The sequence below is a fragment of the Thermobia domestica genome, chromosome 3 (genome assembly GCF_964235325.1).
Source record: "Thermobia domestica chromosome 3, izTheDome1.hap1.1, whole genome shotgun sequence".
NCBI lineage: Eukaryota > Metazoa > Arthropoda > Insecta > Zygentoma > Lepismatidae > Thermobia > Thermobia domestica.
Window position 1 is genome coordinate 277284024 of NC_137456.1, and position 6000 is coordinate 277290023.

At 40.8% G+C, this 6000-nt stretch overlaps 1 protein-coding gene across 1 annotated transcript in view; it reads right to left on the minus strand.

Moving 5' to 3' along the window:
- LOC145681084 (uncharacterized) overlaps window positions 1-2771 on the minus strand; it is a 133973-nt gene extending 131202 nt beyond the window's left edge. The window contains exon 1 of the mRNA XM_081752456.1: window positions 2610-2771. The gene's annotated coding sequence lies outside the window, so the exon portion shown is untranslated. The remainder of the gene's footprint in view (window positions 1-2609) is intronic.
- Between the last annotated feature and the right edge of the window lie 3229 nt (window positions 2772-6000).

Genomic DNA, 6000 nt, shown 5'->3' on the forward strand with positions numbered 1-6000 from the left:
AAAATGGCCTCTGAGCTGTATCTAGTGGTTGTTAAATAAATAAATAAAATAAATAAATAAATTGACTTCGGTTTTAGTAAAATTCTAATATCTTATGCAATTTATGAAATATTGTTCGGAGAATGAAAAAGACACTACATGCTATTTCTCTTCATATTATTATCCGTGAGTGAATTTTCAAATATAGGCGTTGGTATTATGAATACGTACTGCAGTTCATACGAGACGTCGAAAACCGAGACACATTCTTCTCTATATCTTCGAATTCCGACGATGCGTTGGGATATTTCGAAAAACCATATATAGCTGCGCAATATTCTAAAGATACTTTTCATTCAAAAAATTACCATAATACCGAACTTTGGGCTTGTGGCTTGTGAGTTTGAACTAGTAATGGACGCTGGCTTAGTGGCTGAGCGCTTGCGAAGGGGTCCCTAGTTCGACCCTTGGCCAAGTAAGTTTGTGATCCACAGTATCGTTTTCGTCAGTTTTCTCGGGGCTACTCCCGTTTCCTCCCACTTTTCATTCCACCAATTCTTCCGTTATCGTTCACTTGCTTTAATCATCGTCTCCTTTAGCCTAACGGTCATAATCTTGGGACGTTAAATTGAAAGATTCTATTTCATTTCATTTCGAACTGTGAGAAATTCTGGATTTGTTATGCTATTGTTAGCGGTAATGGTGTCCGAAATTGTAGAATCAAATAAATCCTGATTCATAAATGCCATTTTGTTTCATAAGGTGTCTCGGTTTTTTTAATCTGAAAATCTGGGAATCTTATTGTAGGTAGAACAATAAGATAAAGGTATGGGATATACGTTTGGGAATTATTACTTGAGTTAACGTTTACATCCATAGAATTTTAGTACATAAATGCTATTATTATGAAATGCGATTTTCCTTAATGAACTATATAGAATTTGAAATCGATTTAAAACTGCATTTGAAATGTATAAAACAAATAGTACAATTTAATGTAATTTTAACGGTTTTCTGAAAACTGAAAATTGATTACAAAATGACTACGTAATTCTGTTAAGTGTACGAATCGTGAATGAATACGTAGTTTTGAAAGCAAGTATCGACGGAACCAAATAATTATAATAAATTTAAAAAAAAATACTGCTTTTAACAAAGCTGTTAATTAAAAAAAAAAACAATCCATTCCTCCTATAGCTAGAAATCATTGTCAAAAAAAAAAAAAAAAAGTAGTGAAGTTAAAGGAAGAAATTGCCACTAGAGGAAACGATGAGTCGGAAGTGCCAAAATTTTAGATTGTGTTCTCTATTCCGGTCCACTGTCAAATCCTAACTTTCCTTTTTTTTTTGTTTTGCTTGGAACGAAACAAAGTACAAGAATTTCTTGTCTGCTTACTTTTTGAACATATATTTATCTAAACAAACAAGTGAAACATTCAGGGGGAATGAGAGTGGTCCCAGGAGGACTAGGCCGTTTCTGACCACCCCGTATCTACAGTCCTGGAACATAATTCCGTATTGGTTTGCGTCAACGCAGCGCAAAACTTGCAAATAATACATATTCCGCCTTATGCAGAGTCGTTTTGACGCATTATTAGCGTCATTCTAAAGGCCTGACTACTACAGGCAATATATGTATGGCACGAATCACGTTACGAAACGACTTTGCATAAGGCCCATTGTTTTTGTTGTATGACGTTAGTGACGCAAATTTATCGTCCTGCATCTATCCTCTACAACTTTTCTCATCACTAAAACTTTTTAATGCTTATTTTGTATGGCACTGCGTCTCGCAAATTTTGTGAACACATGATATTTAATGAAGCACCTGCTGTACAAATAGTTGTGTTAATACATTCAGATATATAAATGTTATTATTATTTAAAATATGTTGGTCTTAATGGGAACATTCTATTTAAGCTATCACTTACTCTGTATATAGACTGAAATGAGATGAAAAGTTAACGTCCCATGATTGTGCCTGTTAGGCTAAGGGAGACGATGACGAAACCAAGTGAATGATTATGGAAGAATTAGTGGAATGGCAAAGTGGGAGGAAACGGGAGTACTCCGAGAAAACCCACGAGCACAATGTTGTCCATCACAAACTTACTTGGAGGGGAATCGAACCAGGGACGCCACTCACCAGAGGTAAGCGCTCTGCCATTGAGCCACCGTGCTCCCGAGGAAGACTATAGTTGAACAAATAGCACATTGAAATTTGTGGTGTGTAGTCAGTGCATTGTTACCAACCATCATTATTTCTGATCTGCAGCCCGCTTTTCATGTGTTTCCAAAACACTAAATCAAGTATTATTATTTTTTAAAAAAAGCTTTAGTCCACTAAGAATCAAATAAAAAGCCCGTGATAACGAACTTTATACTGTATACATTTATTTTTCATTATACTAAAGAAAAAAAACAGGGAAATTACCATAACCCCACAAACAATTGACCACCTGTTGTATCGGACCATTGTCGGTCCACGGTTGGTCCGGATACGTAATAAATCGGGCCCATTATCGGGCGAAAGTTTCTATATTTATGCTAATGGGAGAAGTTGTCTATTAATGATAGAACAAGCATAAGTTATAAATAAACAAAGAGAAAGAACGTATAAATCTATTTACCTGTTTGGACTATTTAATATGTTGCCAGGTAAAAAGGCGAGGATGGCCCACAGAATCAGCTGATGAGAGACGAAGTTGTTTATGTACAGTGAGTGAGTGAATAAGTGAGACTTGAGCGTCGCGCTCGTCGCTTTATGTATGCGCGTGACGGCGACTGTTAGTTGAGGAAGAGACAGAAAGAGAATCGAGAAAAGTTTTCGAGCGCCACGAGATTTTTTGTTTTTCAGAACAGCGCCGTCGCAGAAACTTGTGATTTCTGCCTACTCCACCGGTGGACGAACTAGTAAATATCGTTAGCATTTTCTCCCTGAGTTCTCTACTCAAAGGCTACCCTCCTCTCCCCGTCATTTAGTTAGTTAACACAAGAACTCGGGATGAAGGATTTGTGTAAGAGGTTGGAAGAATGGGGGGAGAAAACTAAGGTGGCATACAGTGTTGTAAACTATAGATTTGTTACACTAGGCTATGCAGCTTTTGGAAATGTAAATTAACTGAAATCTTTAGCTACAAAATCCGTTGGCAACGAAATGAGAAAATGAAATGATTTTTAAAAAAGTTTTACGTCCCACGCATATGCCGGCTAGGCTAAATAAGACGGTGATGAGAAATGAATGAAATGAAGAAAGTGGGAAAATCCTGAGAAAACTCACGCACACGGTGTTTGTTCATCACAAAGCTCACTTGGCGACAGCTGGAATTGAACTAAGGACCTCATGTACCAGAGATGAACGCTTTACCACGCAGCCACCTTGGTCCCGTAATGAAATGAGAGTAAGAAGTTGGGTAACAAGTGGAGAAATTGAGGTAAAAATTTTTATTGTTTAAGTTGGAGGTTTTACTATTCTTCTCCGATTCTGACCCTAACATATAGGAGTAATTCTGAACCCTCCAAGGAAACGCAAGCCATATTTAATGAAAATCGGGTAATTTCTATCAAAATCATCGTTAAACTCCTTTTTTAAGTTGGGGTGGATATCAATCCGTACAATATTATTAGAGTGTGAAGGAAACGAAATATCTAAAGAAGGTGTAGGAATTGGTGTGGGAAAAGAGAACAGTTTTAGATATTATTGAGAAGAGGAAGAGAAACGTTGTCTAAGAAGAAGCTGTACCAAGAGGGACGTGCTAGGGGAAATGGTAGCAGGAAAGAGAGGAAGGGGTAGAAGAGGCTACAATTGATGGACGAAATCAAAACAGAAAAATCGTGCGTGAAGACGAAAAGGTTAGTGGAAGACCGTTCGTTGAGCATGGTGCCTTCTCAGTTGTGGAAAGTGACCTGCCAATAATGTCAGAACACCTATCATATGATGATGATGAAGATACAAAGTGATTGATCTGATTGAGCGTCATCAGGCGTAGTTTCCGACGATAAACGAATTTTCTGCAAACGGAGGAAGGGCTGTGAGAAATATGCTATGAAAATAAATGTTAAAAAGGCAAAAGTTATGGTGATTGGAATAAAGAAGTCAGTGTCAAATACAGAAATAGCAGCCGGGAGAAAATAGAATAGGTGACTTGTTTTCGATGCCCGGCGGGTAGTATTATAAATGATGATGTGTGAACGCGAAATAAAAGCAAGGATAGGAATGGCAAAAGAAGCCAGTAGGGTGGGGACACTTGGTGCTGTTTTTTTTCCTACTGCGCATGCGCAAACCCTGGACGCTGATTGGCTGGCGCAGGTCACGTGACCCCGCCCCCTTGGCCACGCCCCTCGACGCTGATTGGCTGGCCACGCCCCTTCACGCTGATTGGTCGATGTAGGCCACGCCCCCTGCCACGCCCCCTTGACGCTGATTGGCCGACCACGCCCCCTTGACGCTGATTGGTCGGTGTAGGCCACGCCCCCCGCAGCGCCCCCTGACACGCCCCTTCACGCCGATTGGTCATGCTCTTTTACGACCTCCGATTGGCTGGCGCGGGACTCCGCCCCCTTAACGGCGATTGGTCACGCTCTTTTACGACCTCCTATCTACCGCGCTGACTGGCTGGCGGAGGACCTCCGCCGACTGGCTGGCGCAGGACCCTCCCTCTTTACGCCGATTGGATGGCATCGGACCTCGCCTCCCTTAACGCTGATTGGCCGACCACGCGCACGGTCTTTTAGGAGTACCGCGCTGATTGGTCGGCGCCGACCCCCCACCCACTGGACTCACGTACCGCGCACATGCCACATTGCAGTAGAGAATACGAACACATAGCATAGCAAATAATACATAAGATTCGTCCCCTTTTATGAGCACTTTACGAACACATAGCAGAGCAGATATCACATTCTTCATCCACCTATTTAACATAGCACATATTACATAGCAGGGGTGCACTCATTCCCTTTTATGAGCACTTTTTTTCAACATGGCAGAGAATGGAGACCAATTTTTGACCTACTGCGCATATGCGCAAAACTGTTCCGATTCCGCCGGAGCAGAACTGTCGTTCTATTTATCAATGGTACCAGAACACACACGCACACACACACACACATCAGACCGCAGACTGTTCCGGTTCAGGGACAGATTACGGCTATGCGCAGAAACATAAAATAAGACATAACACCCCCGTTCTCTTTTACGAGCAAACAACACACACACACACACACATCAGACCGCAGACTGTTCCGGTTCAGGGGCAGATTACGGCTATGCGCAGAAACATAAAATAAGACATAACACCCCCGTTCTCTTTTACGAGCAGACCGCAGACTGTTCCGGTTCAGGGGCAGATTACGGCTATGCGCAGAAACATAAAATAAGACATAACACCCCCGTTCTCTTTTACGAGCACTTTATAGCAACATAATAGAGCAGAGAATAAAAAATAACAACACACACACACACACACACACACACACACACACACACACACACACACACACACACACTTGATTGCTTATGCGCAGTAAAATTAAATTTCCAATTAATTACACATTGCAGGCATGCGCAGAAAAATTACACTAGACTACAGTCTGTTCCAGTTGCAGTGCTGGTTTCGGTTCAATAGAGCAGACTACGTGCAACAAGCAGGTCATAAAAGACTATGACCTATTTTTCATCCCCTAAATAACATAGTATACACCCACACTTGGTTGCGTATGTCAAATCCAATTTAGTAGAAATAACACGCATGCGCAGAAACATTTATATTTCCGATTCAACCATGCTGGTAAAGAATACCACACTTATTTCTACCTGGGTCCTATAGTTTATGGGGCATACGCCCTTTCTATGAAAATTTTAACCGATTTGGATGAAACTCGATATATGAGGGTTTTCGAACATGCTGATTACGAATATCATACTTATTTTTACCAGGGTCTTATGGTTCATGTGGGATACGTCCTTTCTATGATAATTTTATCCGATTTGGATGAAACTCGGTATAGGTGGGTTTTCGA